Here is a 21398-nt window from a genome sequence, read left to right as displayed (position 1 = left end):
CGTGTTAAGATTACACGAAAAATCAATATCTCCCCATAAATTCAGATCTGGGGTTTTGTAAGGGAATTTGGGGCCTTGATTGGCTTAACACATGAAATGAGTGGCTGGGTGAAATAGATGACAGGAAGCGGAGTATTAGGCATATCCTCACAGGGAAAATTTGTACTAATCTCATCTGAGAAATGCTTTGCTGGTACCTCTTGTGTCAGTATCTTCAGTACTATTAGTAAGTGAGTGAGTGGTTTCAAGCAACATTCAGTACTATTAGTGGTTTCAAGCAACAATTAGTACTATTAGAGTGAGTGAGTGGTATTTACCAACATTTAGTACTATTATAGAGTGAGTGGTATTTAGCTACATTCAGCAATATTAGTGAGTGGTTTCAAGCAACATTCAGTACTATTAGTGAGTGAATTGTTTCAAGCAGCATTCAGTACTATTAGTGAGTGAGTGAGTTGTTTCAAGCAACATTCAGTACTATTAGAGTGAGTGAGTGGTATTTAACAACATTCAGTACTGTTAGTGAGTGAGTGGTATTTAGCAACATTCAGTACTATTAGGGAGTGAGTGAGTGGTATTTAGCAACATTTAGTACTATTAGTGAGTGAGTGAGTTGTTTCAAGCAACATTCAGTACTATTAGTGAGTGACTTCGATCAATACTAAATACTGTTCAAAGATATCAGTCAATACTAATGAATTAGTCAGGGCTGACAGGTATTTTGTTGCAGTGAGTGGACTCAGTTGTCTGCGGATCCTTGCAACAAGGGGAGATAACTCTGCATATATACTTTCACCACAGAACCCATGTCAGCCAGCCAGTCAGTTTCAGTAGCGGTGTTTCATGCTAGTTAATGGGCTGTAGGACATCCCAGTAATTACAGTTTGGGCTTGTCACTTCAAAATATGTTGACAGTGTGTAAATATATAATGTCAGCGCTGGAGATCAATCAGTTTTGATCATCTGTGAGAAAAAAATCCATTGAAGGATAGAAGGGAAAACATGTCTGTCCACCATGTGAAGGTCACTTGGCATCTCGGATCATGGCTGAAATGTGGTTAGAGCAGCAACTGACCAAGCCTGGAGCAGACAACCCAGAACTGGGAAGAGCAGTTCCGTTATCAGTATGTCAGTCAGTCACCATGGTCACTGGTGATATGTCCTCATCCTCTTCCATGCAAGAACTGTCCATTCTGAGTAGCCATAGTGACAGAAATGGTGTAAACAAGTTGTCAAGATCCTTCACTTATGTTACAGCTGCCAAAACAAGTTGTTTACCATGTGGACTGTTTATGATCAATACTGCAACTTAGCATAAACATGTCATTGTATGTGATGTTCCAATTTCATATCAGGTCCTACTTCAAAAGTATTGTGCCATGAAGTTTGCTAAAGCAAAGAAAATAAAATTGAACATATTCTTCTTTTGAACAAAGTTGTTATTGTTTTGTTGCCACAATTACATGCATGATAAAATTATTAAATTAATTTTTTTGCTCTTCCGATCTCTTTGTGTATTGACAAAAACATCTGAAATAAAAGTAATACATTCATTTTTTTTAATGTTTAGAATTCAGGCTTTTGGCAACAGGGAAAAGGCAAATGCAGTTTGTTAAAATAAATTTGATTTTTAAGATGGTACCTGACAGCTACAAAGACTTTAAGCAAGTAAACATATTCCAGGGCAGCCCAGCAGATAAAGTAATCATGCAAATCAGATCCAAGATATCCAATGAAATTGATTGCAGCACCTGAGTTAAAAGACAACTGAAGTGCGTAATAACGTCAAGGTTGGGGTCACAAACTAATGTTAACCCTTAAATCCTGACATCAGTGGAGCAGGGCTGGACTGTGGGGTGGGGGTGGGGTGGGGGGTGACATCAGTGGAGCAGGGCTGGGTGTGGTGGGGGTGACATCAGTGGAGCAGGGCTGGACTGTGTGGTGGGGTGGGGTGTGACATCAGTGGAGCAGGGCTGGAGGTGTGGGGTGACATCAGTGGAGCAGGGCTGGACTCAGTGGTGGGGTGGGGGGGGGTGACATCAGTGGAGCAGGGCTGGACTGTGGGTGGGGTGGGGGTGACATCAGTGGAGCAGGGCTGGACTGTGTGGTGGGGGTGGGGTGGGGTGACATCAGTGGAGCAGGGCTGGACTGTGTGGTGGGGTGGGGTGACATCAGTGGAGCAGGGCTGGACTGTGTGGTGGGGTGGGGTGGGGGTGACATCAGTGGAGCAGGGCTGGACTGTGTGTGGGGTGGGGTGGGGTGACATCAGTGGAGCAGGGCTGGACATGACATCAGTAGAGCAGGGCTGGACTGTGTGGTGGGGTGGGCTGACATCAGTGGAGCAGGGCTGGAGTGCAGGGTGGGGGTGACATCAGTGGAGCAGGGCTGGACTGTGTGGTGTGTGGTGGGGGGGTGGGGTGACATCAGTGGAGCAGGGCTGGACTGTGTGGTGGGGGGTGGGGTGGGGTGACATCAGTGGAGCAGGGCTGGGGTGGGGGGTGGGACATCAGTGGAGCAGGGCTGGACTGTGTGGTGGGGGGGGGGGGTGGGGTGACATCAGTGGAGCAGGGCTGGACTGTGGGGGGGTGGGGGTGACATCAGTGGAGCAGGGCTGGACTGTGTGGTGGGGGTGGGGGTGGGGTGTGGACAGGGCTGGACAGTGGTGGAGACATCAGTGGAGGGCTGGACTGTGTGGTGGTGGGTGGGGGGTGACATCAGTGGAGCAGGGCTGGACTGTGTGTGTGGTGGGGTGGGGGTGACATCAGTGGAGCAGGGCTGGACTGTGTGGTGGGGTGGGGTGGGGTGGAGGTGACATCAGTGGAGCAGGGCTGGAGACTGTGGGGTGGTGGGGGTGACATCAGTGGAGCAGGGCTGGACTGTGTGGTGGGGTGGGGTGGGGGTGACATCAGTGGAGCAGGGCTGGACTTTGTGGTGGGGTGGGGTGACATCAGTGGGGGTGACATCAGTGGAGGAGGGCTGGACTGTGTGGTGTGGGGTAGGGGCAGGGGTGACATCAGTGGAGCAGGGCTGAACTGTGTGGTGGGGTTGGGGTGACATCAGTGGAGCAGGGCTGGACTGTGTTGTGGGGGTGGGGGTGACTTCAGTGGAGCAGGGCTGGACTGTGTGGTGGGGGTCACATCAGGAAAACTTAGTTGATAATAAGTGTCACATTGTCATGGGCAGAATACAGGGCAGGTAGAACTTATTGTATAGCGGAGTGTCTTGGGTATAAAACAAGAGTGAGTGAGTGGGCAGAATTACATGAAGACGTCAGCTTGATGTTGGCGGAAGGTGATGTCTTCTGTTAAATAGTAAGAGGCGACTAACAGGATCGGGTGGTCAGGCTCGCTGACTTGGTTGACACATGTCATTGGTTCCCAATTGCGCAGATCGATGTTCATGCTGTTGATCACTGGATTGTCTGGTCCAGGCTCGATTATTTACAGACTGCTGCCATATAGCTGGAATAATGCTGAGTGTGGTGTAAAACTAAACTCACTCACTCACTCTGTTAAATATAAATGCATAAAATTGTTTGTCCACATTTGAGCTTCAGAAGGAAAGAGACAGTTGCCGGTTGTTGCGATGCATCAGGGTCTCAGAATTATCTCTAAAGTCAGTTCCAGTGACTACACTCCAATATCATTTAAACACAAGTCCAATACACACAAACTTCTTGGATAAAAATTTCTTTATTTGGTGGGTGTGATTCCAACCAGTTTATTAAAAAGAGTAACAAAACAATATATTAAGCATTCAGCAGATAAAGAGTTAAGAAGGATTCACTTGTTTTGCGCATAAAAATCACGTCACCAGCTTACAATATAAACAGCATGGAGCTGTTGCTAGGGATAGGAGGGGGGCAAGATTGGGGAGGAGAAGGGTTAGATCTGGGTGGCCAAGAGGAGTTGAATAACAGGTGGAGGGTGTGCTCAAACGGAGTCATATTTTAAGGATGGGGGTTGGGTGGGTAGAGGGGTGTTCAGAGAGAGGGGCAGAGGTGTAGGTGGCGGGGTGTTCAGTGATACCAGGAAGAGATTTTTATGAGTGATTTATGATCAGATTTTGAAGTGAATCTTAACCACATGCAATATTGTATTTATTCGGTGGGGTTTATGTATTATGCATGAAGGTTTACTATGTGTAGAATGGGTGTGTGCGCTTCAGAAAGAGTTTTTTTAAATTTCATGAATTCATTTTTGTAACTTTTTTAGAAAATGTATTATAAGAAATTGTAAAAGTTAACACAACAAACTAAATTTACAAATATATATGGTATAGAGAAATAATGTGTTAGGCTCCAGAAACAGGATGTGTGGCAGGTTTTTTTCACAATATCTCCAAACAATCCCATCAGACCCTGGTTGTCAAGATGATTCTTAATAAAGTAACAGACCCGTGATGGTCCGGGTTAGAATATTGATCTTCAGTAACCCATGCTTGTCGTAAGAGGCGACTAACGGGATCGGGTGGCTAGGCTCGCTGACTTGGTTGACACATGTCCTCGGTTCCCAACTGCACATATCGATGCTCATGCTGTTGATCACTGGATTGTCTGGTCCTGTAGTCATGTCTTGATGGATGACTCTGTTAGCTTGTCTTCAAGGGAGACAACTCTCTGTCAAGGCTTGGCAGTACTGGTGTACTGGCCCATCCTGGGCTGAAACTCTGGTCTGTCTGTGCTAGATCAGAAATCACACAATATGTTTGTGAGGTAGGTCTCATCAGATATCAAGGAGACCAAGATTTGGTCTCATACAAAAGATTCAAACATGGTCTTGATGTTGTGAAGTAATTTGTTGTGTAATAACCTCTTGACTAGACTAATGCTATGTCTCTGGATGTATATCGTTTTGATAGTAACAAGTAAACCCATTTACATTGAAAAGGAGCCCCAGGGAGACCAGAGATCCTGAACCTGGGGAATTCTAGACTTGCTTCATTTAGGGCTTTAGCATTGCAGGAGGGGCAAGGCTGTAGGGAAAATATTGTGGTTCAGGGACTGAGAGACAGACTACCTCTTGACTACCCTATGCACAGCACTGGGAGAATATAGCTTTATCAATCATGCACAATGAACACTCAGATTAGATATATATCAAGAATTAAACAAATTCTTTATGGAAAATTAAAGTGGTCAGAAATCTAAATAATGAAAATGTGAAAAAAAAAGAATAAAAATCAGGATTTCTGATTCAAGTATATTCACTGTCATGTTTAACCCTTGATCTGAGGGTGAAATACGCCACTCCCACAGGCCCCCTATGTGGCCATTAAAACATAGCGTGGCCCAACACTTCCGGGTGGGAACACTCAATCCTGCTTCTATTTTTGGTTCCAATTCATGTTTGTAATGATTCATTGTTACCTTATCCAAAACTCAGTACTTGAGATACATGAATGTGGATGTCGACAAAGTCATATATAAGTCTGATAACAGTTGAGTATTCTAGCAGGGGTGGATAGGGTTTGGGGATGGGGCTGAAATCACACATTCTGAAATCATTCAAGTTTAAGAATTTGACATTTAAACTTAACGTTATTGAAGTTAACTTTGCCATCCTCAATGCAATCTCAGTGCAGCACCCTATCTGGGTGGTCAGGCTCGCTAACTTGGTTGACACATGTCATCGGCTCCCAATTGCGCTGATCGATGATCATGCTGTTGATCTCTGGATTGTCATGTCCAGATTCTATTATTTACAGACTGCTGCCATATTGCTGGAATATTGCTGAGTGCAGCGTTAAACAACAAACCAACCAACCAATCCAATACACTTTCATTTACCCGCGAGTCCACCCTATTAACACCACCCATTACCCCACCCTTCCAACCACTGCTTCCAATACACACTCATGCATTTACCCATAAGTCCACCCCATTAACACCACCCACTGCTTCCAAGGCCCACACATTTACTGTTTTACCCAAACCATCCCTCCACCTTTCCACACCAGGACATTTACTCCACCCAAGTCACCCCCCATCATTATTGCTGCCCGCTCATACCCCATAAAAAATCACCTAATACTGTGTTAAATTTCCAATAATAGAGCAAAATTTGTTGCATTAAGTAAACCATCCTTCTAACCCAGCATAACAGACTCCAGCACAGTCACGAGGTAAGCAACAGGTAGACTCACCTGTTGCTTCTCTGCTCCATTTTAAGCAGAGTTATTTCCCTTGCATAAGGATTTCCACAACCTGGTGCTTGCCTTGCATACTTTTGCTTTGTAGTACATGTGTTATGTTGTAACTGAACATCTACAAAATGAAATAAGTATGTGAAATATATTTGTTATAGTTTTACAAGTAAATAGGAAAGATATGAGTATATTTCTCCTCCAAAATTAGCACAAGTGATACAAGTTGGGTGATATTGAGTGACATTTTCACGGATGTATTGTCACAAATCACTGTAGAACATTTTGACATCATGGATTACCTTGACCAGAATGACGTCACTAATCAGTCGGCCACTCAACCTTGTTGGCTGTACATTTGAAAATTAAGACACTGGTTATTATTACTGTTGACACATTATAAAAGTTGGTTGACAAATTTAATCTCACTCATCAATTTATCAACAGAGAAGTTTAAGAGTCTTCACCAAGCCTTGGAGGTTTCAACTGTTTCCATTCATGTTGATATATCAAAAGACACTTCTTATGTATGTTTGTGATACTTGCAAAAAGTTGATCATGAAAGTTTTCAATTTCATGCATGGTGTCCTCATGGATGAAATGATTCAAATACTTAGTAATAAAGAAAGATTTCAAACAGGAAAGAAATAAGCTTGTCTACTTCTGTAGAGATGTTTCTGCTAAGCCTGCCATTAGGACATGGGTGCATCGTGTATATATTTATTGTCTGTGTTTCATAATGACGGACAACTAATCTTAACAACTGCCTCTACTTGCTTCTGAAAAGCCTTTCACAATCTAAACCATGTATGCATCTTTAAAGTGCTTCAGGACTTACGCAACAAAGATCGCTTGTTCGCTATTCAAATCTGTGTTTAAAAGGTATTACTTTGAGATGGCTGGCATTTGCATCCTGGCTCGTCATATTAATAGCCAAGCAAATAACAGTAGGTCACTCAAGTGTTCAATGTAGTCCTCTTTCTGTTTACTGAGGACATCTTACACTGCTATGTCTCAGATGTACATAGAGCACAAAGGATCAACTGCATGCATTAAGTGATTTAACCCATATAAATGTATAACTAGGAATCATTGTACCTACATTTTTTCTCTAAATGTATTCAAATTATCTGTCATTAAATTCAAAGTACATTTCTGATTCATATGAATAGTTTTCTATATATGTTTTTATCTTAGTATATAGATAGTGTACAGGAAAGTAGGTTTTACTGTTTAAGGGTTAAAGAGATGAATGTAAAGACCTTGACAGAAGCAACAGAAGATGTATAGCTGAATGAATCCTGTGTTATAGTTCTGTTGGTGACATGAGCTTATTGATGGAGGATTCTTGTCAGGAATAAATGTCAATGTCATTCATTTCGGGGACATCATGTAAAAGACATATAACTGGATACCTATGAGAAGTGAAATAGTAGCCTAGGCAAGGATTGTCCAATAAAAAGGTTTTGACAGCATTCATAGTGAGTGCCATGACTCTGGTGAGTGGTGGTTTGGGGAGTTGTGGAGCTTTATAGCAAGTGTGGAATATGATAAATGTTGATTGTCAGATGTTTGTTTTGTGTTACTGGTATTGTGTCAGTAGTTTGTCCTCCCTTAGTTCCAGTTTCATAAACAAATCGTCAGGACAGCTGACAAATCTGCATCACTGCCTGGTGACAGTGGTTGATAGTTTTACACACTAGTAGTGGGATGTGAGGCTGTGTATTCAATCTTATTGTTTTATCTGTGAATCTGTCTTGTAATAAATATCAAAATATGATTGGGAACTTGTTTTTCTGAAGTTGTCTCTTAAAGGAATGGTTTGTGGGTGAGATAATCAAATCTTCATTTGTTTAATGTATCCCTATAAACCTTTTCAGTTCTGAAATCAACTAAGCTTTAATAAAAATAGGAGGCCTCCAACATTTATATAATTGTGGAAGTTTAGGTTAACATATCTGAATGTCATGTTTGAAGGATTTGAGTGAACACTACAGTTGGTGGAAGGGTATGGTAGGGTGTTGAAGGGGGAGGGGTGATGAAGGGGGAGGGGTGTTGGTGGCAGTAAGGCAGGCTGGGCAGGAGGGATCATTAGATATACAGATCTGTCTTGCAGTAGAGGTGACTCTTTGGGGGGACCAGGAAAACACTGACTAATCTCTACAAAAGTCAATAACACAAGCTGAAAACAGTTCATTCAAAACAGAAGAACAAGTCCCAGACAGGGGAGTCTGGCCCCCCCCTGGGAGAGGGTGGGAGGGGGAGGGGATGTACTGTAGGGCTGGGGGACGTACTCCCTCCACCCACACCCACTCCCTTGTGAATGAATGAACTGCCTGGCTGATTGTCATAAATTTCTAGTAATCTGTACCATTCATGCGGTAGTGGTGTGATTGTCCAGATTGCTTCAGTCCACTTGACCACCCCAGCAGTCAGCCGACCAGGGCAGAGTGCTCCAGTCAACGCCCCAGGGGCCCCGAGGAGGTGTGTGGTCACTCAGTGGTCAGTTCGCTTCAAACAAGAGGAACAGATTGAGATCACAGATTGTCCGACAGGCAGGATATCAACAAGTTAAACTGGCAGAAACTTTGACTGTTAAATTCAAACTGACTTGTCAGTTTTCTGAATAAATTAATCTGATTTGATGGATTGGGTACTTTGTTAAAAGCCTAAACAGTTAAATTACAATCTGGACATGAGATTGACTTGATTTTTGACATATGAATATAAAATCTAATATAATCAGATCGTGATAAGAATTTAGCAAAACTGATAAAGAACTAACTGAATATTGTATAGTTTCCATGTACATATATGTTATAATTTACAACTAGAATATTAAAGTTCATATTACTGTAATAAATCAGTAAAAAAATAAACTGCAGTCTAGAGAATTATATTTTGACAGTTATTCTTACTACCACAATAAGTATCCAGGAATGATGTCTCAGGACATAATCTTCTTTCAATATTATGTTCGAATTTTATTTTCCACAAACTGAATAATCCACACAAAAACAAGATCCTAGGCATTTAAAGTAAAGTATATTTTCTCAATACATCTACTAAAGTGAATCATCCAGATGGAATTACTTCAGTTTTATTCCAAGGTTTATGTCCTTCAAAGCATCAAGTGCAATAAACAAAGACCTCTTCTGGCTGCTGAAGTCATTGTTGAGTGCCTCCCTATCTGCCACCTGTTGAGACCATCCCCAGGGGGTGGCGGCAGAGGAATCACTGTACCCACGGAGGGCCTCAGTGGTCAGTAGGGTCAAGGTGACCCAGGGTTTGTGTGGGGGAGGAAGGGGGAATTCCGAAGCAGAGCAAGGAAATGATTGATTCTGCTTGCTGTGTGATAGCGGGGTTAACCCTGAAAGTGGCAAACAAGAGCTTCAGATTTGAATACGGTGTTCTGAATGTATTAATGGTTTGTTCTTGCCGCAAGCAGTTTCAATTATTCCATGTTATAGTATTTGGAGTGTTGTATCTGGAAATAGATTTCATTTTATTTTGCTTATTAATATGAAAATTAATGGAAACATAGCTAAACAAGGAATGTCTGAACTGTGGTTGTTCTGTATGTTGTTTGTGTTGTTTATAGAAAATTGTCTGTTTCTACATGGAACGTTTGCAGAAACAAATATCTTAAGTCAAATGGTGAGCTATTGATACCTGTCTATTACAGTATATGATGTACCAGATATTAGGTTATTAGAACTATGAAGGAATGTTTTATCAGGGATAAACTTTGATATGATTAAGCTGGTTATATGTGATCATTCTGGATTTATAAGATATATTTCCAAACTTAACCATCTTAAGACAGTAAATATAATGTCTTGAAAACGTCACGTTGAGGGGGTTAAGCCAAAAAATTCCTCCATTGTTGCAGCACTCCTTTGAATTTGGAAGTGATGGACCTGATACATGATGTGGCAATAATATGATACTGATTTGAAATTCAGGTTACTTTCTGAAGGGGTCAATTTCATGCTTTAATTACTTTATGGCAGTAAACATTGGATTGCTGTGTTGAAGGGTAGCTTGTGAAAACTGAATCGGCTAATTTGCACCAAGTTGGACACTAAATTTCTCCCCTGGATGACATTGACCGTAGTGTGATGGCTGGTGTCAAGCTGTTTATAGGCATTCAATTTTATGACTGAATTAATCACATACTCAAAATAAATTAATGAGATGTAGACATCGCATGAGGAAAATGCAGAGAGCTGGATTTTCTTTTGAAGTGTTTGTTTGGGTATCCTATAAGTAAATATTATGTTTAAATATTGATATCAATGACAAATAGACAAGCATATCAAGTTCATTCAAAGGTCACTTGGAGCCTAAAGGTGTTCTGTACCACAAACAGAGGCCATAAATACCGATCAAGTCAAATTGATCCAAACCAATCACAAGGCACCTAATGAACATTGACTTTTGATTCTGACATGCATAAAGTTCTATTTGTGCTTAAATCAACGTACACTTTTCTTGTTTTTGCAGTATGTTTTTCTATGTACATACTTATAATAACTTATTTTAGATATTTTTTCAAAATATTTGTGATGATGTCATTAATCATGTTTTTAACACTTGTATTTCTTTGACATATTTTCAAGTTAAGTTTAGTTGTTTGTTTCTATTCTGGAACAAAGGTGATAGAGTATAACATATCACAGTTCACTAGAGACTGCTCACATCAGGTAAAAATACTTTTTAGATTCATTTTTTAATAAATATAAATGTGTATTTTTAAATAATCAAACCAGGATTACGTTTAAAATAAACACACTTTTCATAAATATAACATTACTTCCTTATATCAATTGTTAAATTTTACCACTTTTTAAATGACCATGTTTTTGTTTTACTTTTTGAGAAACAAATCATCCACAAGAAAGAAACACCCCATTCCTCAATGCAACATTTGCCCTAAGTTGACTACAACTACAACTTTAACATTGGCCTATGACAATCGCAGCTACAATAGCATGGGTAGGTCCCAAATAGGTAGCTTCATCTTACCAGCTGGGCACTTGTTGGGAGAAAATAGGTATTGGGTGGTCAGACTTCACTCAGTGCATGGACTGTATTGTACTTGATGGTTGGTGGCTCTTGTTGTCATGGTTACTGTTATGCCTGGTTCAGACTCAAACACAGACTGCTGCCACATATAGCTAACACAGAGCCAATTGTTAAGAACCAAATTTATGTAACTGCTGAGTGAGTAAATTGTGCAACTGCACACATTATCGCGCACTTGATGGATCTGGAGACTGGAGTCATAATCATGCTTATGCTATATATACACACATCAACCAAAATATTGAACAAAATCCCATGATAGTAATACACTGCCTACTATAACCTCGGTCTCCAAGGTGTTGATTACATTTGCAAGCATTAAATCGTCCAACAAGTGAGTGGAAGCATTTTCATCTGTCCAAATATTGAACTACGAACTACCTCTTGTCTACAAACAATGATTCATGTGATTCAATGTGCTGGTTTCCAGTTCATTCACATTTTGAAAGGGATTGTACCGTTAAAGCATTTGTTTTGGAGTTTTTCTGACGCTATGAAAATGTGACACCTACGACCGTGTGGCTTCGCCAAACCACCTGTATGCAAATGAGCCCCTTTAACCTGAACTGTACTGGAAAATCACTGTCAGGGTACAACCTAACCCCCCCTTGAGGATTCAATAAACTCTGCCAACAATACGTTGGGATTGCTCCATTAAGAAAAAGAGGTTTTTGTGGTTTTCAGGTGAGTGGAATTCCCATGGTCTTGTCAGTGGGTATATTTGGCCAGATGTTCTACAGTAATGGGGATCACCTTGACTACTGTCAGTGACACTTGATCGCTGATTATTTCAACATCCTTCACCTAGATGTCCACGGTGTGGAGATGGCACATGTCATCTGACATATGGCAGCGTTGTTCGCTGGAACATGTTGCATCGACTAGCATCAACTATGTTACACACAGGAAACCGGGGTTAATGCGTGAATACATAAGGAAGAACTTCCATAAGCTATTTGTTCACATCAGGTAGTGGGGTAGTGAGAGGTTTCACCACTGTATTACATGGGGGGACATGGGGGATATGTACTGGCCAATTAGCATGGTCCTGTTTAATATGAAATTTGAACAAAGTTTAGTTATTCTATTATTTAAAGTGAAAATAGAAATATTATGATCTATCTATCTCTCTATCTCTATCTCTATCTCTATCTCTCTATCTCTCACTCACTCACTCACCTGTTCCACATTGTAAAGAGCAGCAAGTTTGTCAACAAATTGTAATGATATGACATGTTATAAATGCCTTTGAATAGTATGAATGAACCCAAAGTACAGCAGAGTGAGCTTGTGGTGTTGTGTTTAACCATGGGATTGTATCAGGAACCGAGCCTGATAAGAATGATCTTGTGCTAATTGGATTGTTGAGGTTTTGCCAATTTCTATGAGGGCAGTGACAGCTAGACCAGATGATCGATAGAGATTTACCCCAGTGTTTGAGGAGTGATATAGTCGTATTTACTGACTACAGGCTGTGTTGTAGGAATATGTCTGTGTACAGTATATACCAAACAGTGGATGGGAGACTTATAATAACCCAGCAACATGGACAATCATATTTAGTTTTCGGATGTAGTAAAAACTGACTGGAGTCAATCCTGGCTGGATTCATGGTGATACTATATATTCTTATTATTCTAATTTTGCAAACAAAAGCACTGTAATCCATGCCCTGATAATTAAAGTTTGTTTGATCGCTGTTTAACGTCACACATCATCATGAACTTGACCTGTAAATAACCAAGTGTAGCCCAGACATCCTATTATTAAAAATATAAGAATATTTTCATCTGATCATATATCTACAAACTTCCACATACAAATGACATATTCTGTGCACTTTTTGATTGGAACTGAATGCTCTGAATCATACATTTAAAAGGAAAACAATCTTCACTTATACCTGTCAACAAACATTTTATTAAATATCCATATTTTTACCTGATTCATTTTCATATGGTGCAATATGACATTAATTCCTTTCAAGTATGAATCTTGTTTTAACTGTGTGTCAGCATGTCTTCCAGGAGTGGGCGTCAGTAACGGGGGGCAAAATCACAGGGGCATTATGCTGTATCATTAGAACTGATTGTTTACACAGTTCTCCGTAAATGCTTCATAAATTCAATTACAAACCCCACCAAGTGTAATGGACCCCATGGCGATGTTGTAGTCTGTTCTGATTAATTGCTGTCCCTAAATAATAGCCTGAATGGGGGACATTGTTGGGCGACCTGGTGGGATTATGTCAAGTGAAAATGTGTTACGGTTATATTATTCTATTTAGATTAATGAGCCTGATGTGCTTTTTGTTTTGCTCGACCGATCTGAATGTGGGTCAGTTATTATTAAAGTGTGTTAATTAGCTAATATGCTTAGTTGTAAGGAAAGCATTATGCTTCTAATTGCCTGGGAGTATCAGTTGTCCTGGCCTGTCATCTGTCATACTGTTGCATGACCGGGTGTTTTAGCTGGTGGGATGTTGGTGGCCAGTTGTTTTCTGGACAATGGAATTGGGTCAGAGTAATATATGACGGAAATATCGCCCAGGTGGAGAAAGACATCCACACACTATGAATTTGAAGCTGAATTTTATGAGACCAAAAGTAGCAAGCCATGTACCTCATTCCATGATGTATGTGTGGAGAGTGTGAGCATCGAAAATTGTACTTTGAAAAATTATTGTTATATAATTTGCAAAATAAAATATGATTTTTTTTTGTATGAATGAAAATATTGGGCACTTTTTGTATTAAATGTTTTGGGAAATTACCCTGAAACTAACCTTGATAAATGTTTTGAAAATTACTACTTCCTGGATTATTGATCAGAAGAACTGAAAAAGAAAATACACCTTTCCCTACAATAGTGTGGTGTAATTGGCTACTAGAAGATTATCATCGCCAGATCTATCTTTTCACACAAGTGTAATTTCTTATATGGAATAAAGACTGGATCCATTGTCTGGTGAGCAGAGACCACCTCCTGTTGTCTAGTGGATAGAACATCCGCCCAGAGACCACCTCTGTTGTCTAGGGGAGAGAGCACTTGTCCAGAGACCACCTCTGTTGTCTAGTGGATAGAACATCTGCCTGGGTACCACCTGTTGTCTAGTGGATAGAACATCTGCCTGGAGACCACCTCTGTTGTCTAGTGGATAGAGCATCTGCCCAGAGACCACCTCTATTGTATAGTGGATAGAACATCTGCCCAGAGACCACCTCTATTGTCTAGTGGATAGAGCATCTGCCCACAGACCACCTCTATTGTCTAGTGGATAGAGCATCTGCCTGGGTACCACCTCTGTTGTCTAGTGGATAGAGCATCTGCCCAGAGACCACCTCTGCCCATAGAACATCTGACCACCTCTGTTGTCTAGTGGATAGAGCATCTGCCCAGAGACCACCTCTGTTGTCTAGTGGATAGAGCATCTGCCCAGAGACCACCTCTGTTGTCTAGTGGATAGAACATCTGCCTGGGGACCACCTCTGTTGTCTAGTGGTGAGAGCATCTGCCTGGAGACCACCTCTGTTGTCTAGTGGATAGAACATCTGCACAGAGACCACCTCTCTTGTCTTGTGGATAGAGCCTCTGCCCAGAGACCACCTCTGTTGTCTAGTGGATAGAGCATCTGCTGGAGACCACCTCTATTGTCCACCCAGAGACCACCTCTATTGTCTACCCTGGGGACCACCTCTGTTGTCTAGTGGATATAGCATCTGCCAAGAGACCACCTCTATTGTCTAGTGGATAGAGCATCTGCCCGAGGACCACCTATGTTGTCTAGTGGATAGAACATCTGCCCAGAGACCACCTCTGTTGTCTAGTTGCTAGAACATCTGCCTGGGGACCACCTCTGTTGTCTAGTGGATAGAGCATCTGCCCAGAGACCACCTCTGTTGTCTAGTGGATAGAGCATCTGCCCAGAGACCACCTCTGTTGTCTAGTGGATAGAGCATCTGCCTAGACCACCTCTGTTGTCTAGTGGATAGAGCATCTGCCCAGAGACCACCTCTGTTGTCTAGTGGATAGAGCATCAGCCTGGGGCCTACCTCTGTTGTCTAGTGGATAGAGCATCTGCCCAGAGACCACCTCTGTTGTCTAGTGGATAGAACATCTGCCTGGGGCCCACCTCTGTTGTCTAGTGGATAGAGCATCTGCCCAGAGACCACCTCTGTTGTCTAGTGGATAGAGCATCTGCCCAGAGACCACCTCTGTTGTCTAGTGGATAGAGCATCTGCCTGGGGCCCACCTCTGTTGTCTAGACATCAGCCTGGGGATCACCTCTGTTGCCAGTGCCTGGGGCCCACCTCTGTTGTCCAGTGGATAGAGCATCTGCCCAGAGACCATCTCTGTTGTCTAGTTGATAGAACATCTGCCTGGGGCCCACCTCTGTTGTCTAGTGGAGAGAGCATCTGCCCAGAGACCACCTCTGTTGTCTAGTGGATAGAACATCAGCCTGGGGATCACCTCTGTTGTCTAGTGGATAGAACATCTGTCCAGAGACCACTTCTGTTGTCTAGTGGATAGAGCATCTGCCTGGGGACCTCCTCTGTTGTCTGTTGGAAAAACATCTGCCTGGGGCCCACCTCTGTTGTCTAGTGGTTAGAGCATCTGCCTGGGGACCACCTCTGTTGTCTAGTGGATAGAACATCCGTCCAGAGACCACCTCCGTTGTCTAGTGGATAGAGTACCTGCTCAGATTTTGGAAAGCAATGATAAGCTCCACTTTACCTTACCTAGTGTTAGAAATATGTGACAAAATTCAGAAGGAAATAAAAGAGACAGAAATTACAAGTGGGGATGTAACCAAACATGCAGAATATTTCGTTGCCAACTTAACCACCTTTTCACCCGACATTCTCACCCACCATCTCATCCACTATCACTTTCACCATCTCACCCTCCATTTCTTCAACCATCTCACCCTTCATTTCTCCAACCTACTCACTCACCAACTCACCCCCCACATCACCCTTCATCTCACCAACCATCACACCCTCTATCTCACCAACCAACTCACTCACCAACTCACCAATTATCTAACTCCCATCTCACCCTCCATAGTGGCGGTAGGGTAGCCTGGTGGTTAAAGCTTTTGCTCATCACACCCACATGGGTACAAATATATGAAGCCCATTTCTGGTGTCCCCTACCGAGATATTGCTGGAATATTGCTGAAAGCCTCATAAAACTAAACTCACTCACTCACTCACTCATCCTCTATCTCACCAACCATCTCATCAATAAACTCACCCAGCAGTAACCTGCATGTTCACTCATTCAACAATTTATCTAAAGGTTCAAGATTTATCTGATCTCTCCCAATCTGGGAGATTCAGAGCCTACACGTGTTAATATATGGGCTATAAATTCTGTTATACACCCAAGGAAGGGTGTGAAATGAACAGTGTATAGAACTATGTTAACGGGAATGTAACTCCATTGACTTACTCCTTAATGAAGACTCCCTTTGATGCTTGCCTCTGACAGAAGTATCCTGTGGTTATTAAGGATGAGAACTATCCCTCTGAACCAACAGCTTATGTTAAACCAACAGCTGTTTGTGATAAGCTTTTGTTGAAAACCACATGGGACAACACCCCTGGTGGTTTAATTGATTATAAACATTTAAATTATTTTTTTATTTTACATGATGTGAAGATTTTGTCATTTGATCAATTTCTTTAAATCTTGATGTAACAGGTGCATTTTCTGTTGAGTTCATTTTTTGTATTTGTTATTTTAGCAAATAGTTTCCATACAATGAAAAGACTGGAATGACCCTTACATTCCCCTTATGCTGTGGACCATTATTTGTGCCAACATGTCCTAAAATGTGAAATTTGTGTTCAAAGTATGAAAGATAAATTGTGTTCATTTTGTAATAAAAACAAAGTATATGAACAGTTTATGTTGAGGTATGTTAGATAAGTTTAAAGAAAAGCAAAATGATCCAATCATTTAGATTTTAAATGAGCAATTGTACTGTATTTTGATGAAGCCTTTACTACACATTACAGTAATGCATCTCGTCATGACACATGTCAATATATCACATGTCATTATTGCCGTTATGACGCTCGTCAATAGAAATGAATATCAAACATAGCACCTATGTGTACAGCACATGAGAGCAGGCACCACTGAGGCCAGGGTAAGCAACACATCTATTTCAGGTTCATCTCATGCATGCAGACATCGTGGGCAGTAAATCATGCAGGTTTCAGCAGGTGGCAGTCACACTATATGCAGTGAAAGTAACAAGGGCATAAATGATGCTGCAATATGCCAGTTACCCCAAGCCTGTTAACACAGGTTAAAGCATTCCTCACACAGATAATACTTGGCTGATTGGGCCAGAATGTGGCCATTTTCCAATCTGGACAATTTGAAACCTGCAAAATGAGAAGGCAGATCTAGCCTTAAGTGCCATTAAGTTTGACAAATCTGGACAATTTATTGTTTTGGGTTTGGTTGCAGGTTGGGTCCATATGTCAGGGTTAGTTGCCATTGACAACAGGTTGTGTGATTGGGATACAGCCAGCTGTTCTTGATGTCCACAATATAACATGTATTTCTTACATATGACATATGTTATGTTTGGGATTGATTCTCTCAGTAAAGTACAGCTTCTAATACTTTTGTTTGCAGTAACTGAGTGATTTAGATGGCTGACATTGTGTGGTTGCAATTAGGTACCTGACCCGTGAAGATCCGGGTTGGAATTGGTCTTGAGTAACCCATGCTTGTCGTAAGAGGCGACTAACAGGGACTGACGTTGTGGACACATGTCATCGTATCCCAATTGCGTATATTGATGCTAATGCTGTTGATCACTGGATTGTCTGGTCCATATAGCTGGAATATTGTTGAGTGTGGTGTTAAACAACAAACTAACCAACCAACATATTCCTTACATTGTGTTTATCATCCTCAACTGTTTATCATCCTCAACTGTTTATCAGTCTTTACCCAGGTTTCCTGGTATCGAAACTTCAAATTTGCCTTTTTTCATAAATCTGGTCAAGATGAAAGTTATCATAGTGGTGGAGTGTGTTGTCTGCATTAATATCTTGCAATACAGTTACATTGTCTCTCAGCTAGCAGGAAGTGGTACAGAATAATTAATTTTCTGTAATATTGTTGTAATTATTATGTAAAAGGGTTCTGGGACTCCAGCTGTGAAACTTAGTCCTAAAACAACCAGGAAATTATGGAAGGAGCCCTGAGCGTATTCACGGGAGCAGATTATTTTGGTTTAGCAGAGGAAAGAAAAGACATATTTTTTGTGTGTGTTATGAATCATCCAACTTTGATTAATTCAGAGGCTAACATGGAAATAGAAGACAAGAAACATGTCTGTTTCACAGATCAGGAATCAGTTACATTGAACAAAATCTGGAGCAAACCCGTCCCTCTCCCTCTTGTAAACACCATCACAAACATCATCAAGCAGGTCAGTTAATTGACTGGGCAGCAGGGTAGCCTAGTGGTTAAAGCGTTCGCTCATAACGCTGAAGACCCATGTTCGATTCCTCAATTGTAAAATGTGTGAAGTCTACTTCTGGTGTCCCCAGCCATGATATTGCTGGAATATTGCTAAAAGCAGTGTAAAACTAAACTCACTCACTCACTCAATTAATTGACTAAATCAATTAAATTGGTCAGTGGGTGACTGTGTATATTTTGCCCACTTTTATCAGTGTTCAGCAATACTCAGGCGACATCATGCTGAGAGACAACACAACAGTGGATGACACCTAGCACGATGGTAGCGGACCATGTTTCCAGGTGAACACTTGAACCTCTGGCCTACCTGACTGGCCTTCCTGTGATCACTGATGGCTGGTGATGTCACATGGACCCGTTTTATTACTTACAACGAGAAAACCATTCTGCCCTTTCCATAGCACCAATGGTAAATTCCTGACAATGTCTTGAAAACCAAGTTTGTTTGTGTAGTTGCCTATCGCACTTCCTCACCCCAGCTCTCTCACTGCCAGCAGACTTCTGTGGAAGTGTCAAAAAGGAAATTGAACACAGTGATTTTTTCTCCTCGATTATACGGAACTGCTTCCACATGTGTCATTACCTATTGTGCTCTGTCTTCAATTACAGAACACAAATGGTCCCCGCAGGGTAGACATATGTACAGAAAAACCTTTGTTCCATCGTCAAAGACGAACATTTCTAGCGTCCTTGGTCAGTGAACAGCTTTAGTTGATTATGTAATGGCGTCATTCACTATTCGACAATTGAGTTTAAGGCTGTGCATCTACCACGGAAGAAATGGGATTTATGTTATGTGACATATTACATTATATTGCACAATGATGGTATTATGGGCTCCGGTGTATGTATTTACATAGCATTGTATCAAAAGAGGACTATGTGGTTATTATGGGCATTTGGTATCAGATATGAAGAATAATCAATAATTTCAGGAATTAACATTATCCCTTAAAGTTTTGTTATGAAATGGTTTGGTTTCAAAGCATTTTTTTATTAAGAACATTAGTTTGGCATGTCTTGATGGACTCAGTTAATATATATCAAATATATGTTGTCTATTTCTGAAATGTCACCAGGTTCGCTTGTCAGGTGTCAATCAAGGTTTGTTCAGCCCAGCTCAGCTGATATTACCATTACCAACAAGAACATATTACCAAAACCATATGAGTTGGGCTCATGTTGTATAAATGTCATGAGACCACATTTCCATTTAAGAGTCCAACTTCTCAATATACCCTATACAAACACAGGGAGGCAATGTGGGTGAATATCAAAATCTGCTCTGTTGATTTTATGGAATGAGATTGGGAATCTATCAAAACCTTGACAGATGAATCAAGGAATTGAAAAGAAATATACATTCTGAAGAGACTCCATAGCCACTTGTAAATCATGCTGAGGTAAATATTGGTGTGTAAAAGGTACCTTGATAGAGATAGAGTATATCCAGGGAGTGTCCATGCTGTTCTACTGTTATATGTGAAGTGGGAAATACCCAGACAGTGTTATGTACAGTGAAAAATACTTTAAACACTGCCTTTGTTGAGCTGTGGAGTGGAGTTATGGATACAAATCACTAGAAAATTGTGGTAATATTTTCTTAGATATTCACAGCAGGCTGTCAAAATTTGGCCACATGGAAAGTGTGAAACCTGCCCCTTCTCATTCAGGTCGCACTAATTACGCCATTGAAGAGTATGTGTGGATATTCTGTTTGTAATAGAATAGCTCTTTCATTATGCTAGTTGCCATTGAAATTGACGAGATCCAATTTCGGAATGGATTAGGTAGCTCTTTCATTTTGATTTTTGACAGGTAGCCATTGACAAATATGCACCCTGCTGTTCCATTGGGGAAGGTACATAATTTTGTATCTTAAAAGTTCTCTTTTTTCATATATTGATGAGATTTTAAAGAGTTTCGAAATATTTAAATGGTAATTTAGAAAGAATGATTTGCAAGATCTGGTATGAAGGCAAACAGTAAGTGCAGCCAGATTATGTTGATGGCCTGGTGGGTAATGTTAGCACACTGCCTGTACCTGTGTAGTTAGAAGATTCCAGATCACTGTCTACCAATCAACAGCCAGCATCCAGAAGCTATTTCTTTGACAGAAACATTCTTAAAGGGTGTTGCCAAGCATTAGTATATATTATTTTAGGTACAAACTTAATTGATAGTCAAAACATGTGTTTCCATTAATAAAACCCAGAATCGACTTTAACCTGCGTTTTACTTGAGAACACATGATGTCTTCATGATAATGTTTCTGTGTCAAGTTTGAATCTTATCAACCACACTGTGCCAAAGACGTAAATTGCATTTTATATTCAGTTAGATGTTAATTAATGTCTGTAGCCAAAAATGTATTTGTTCAAATGTTTAAAACAATGTCCTTCCTACAACTATTTATGTAGTGTCTATATATCTGTGTGTAAATGTAACCTCAGTGAAGCTATGGTCGTAGTATGACATCAGAGGATACAGTGGTTGATGCGTCACGCTGACATCAGATGGATGACAACACTGCTTGACTTGTTCAACTGAAATACCACATGGACCTTGCTTGAAATTTACCAACTCTGAAAACTTCAAAAGATGACGTTATCATTAAATTTGCTCCATTTCGATTTTGCCATATCTGTCGACTG

General features: G+C 40.9%; 1 long non-coding RNA gene across 2 annotated transcripts in view; it reads right to left on the bottom strand.

Annotated features, from left to right (window-relative positions):
* Positions 1–4459: 4459 nt before the first annotated feature.
* Positions 4460–21398, bottom strand: part of LOC124260521 — an 81936-nt gene continuing 64997 nt past the window's right edge. Inside the window, exons 4-6 of one of the 2 annotated variants that reach the window (XR_006894114.1) lie at positions 8516–8655; positions 6145–6265; positions 4460–4682 (exon numbers count right to left, since the gene is read on the bottom strand). This is a non-coding gene — a long non-coding RNA (uncharacterized LOC124260521). The remainder of the gene's footprint in view (positions 4683–6144; positions 6266–8515; positions 8656–21398) is intronic. The other variant, XR_006894115.1, reaches the window with a different exon arrangement.

This window comes from Haliotis rubra, unplaced genomic scaffold (genome assembly GCF_003918875.1).
Source record: "Haliotis rubra isolate DU_JTF1 unplaced genomic scaffold, ASM391887v1 Scf119, whole genome shotgun sequence".
Lineage (NCBI taxonomy): Eukaryota > Metazoa > Mollusca > Gastropoda > Lepetellida > Haliotidae > Haliotis > Haliotis rubra.
Note: the sequence above shows the minus strand (reverse complement) of the source record. Positions and strands in the feature narration are given on the sequence as shown.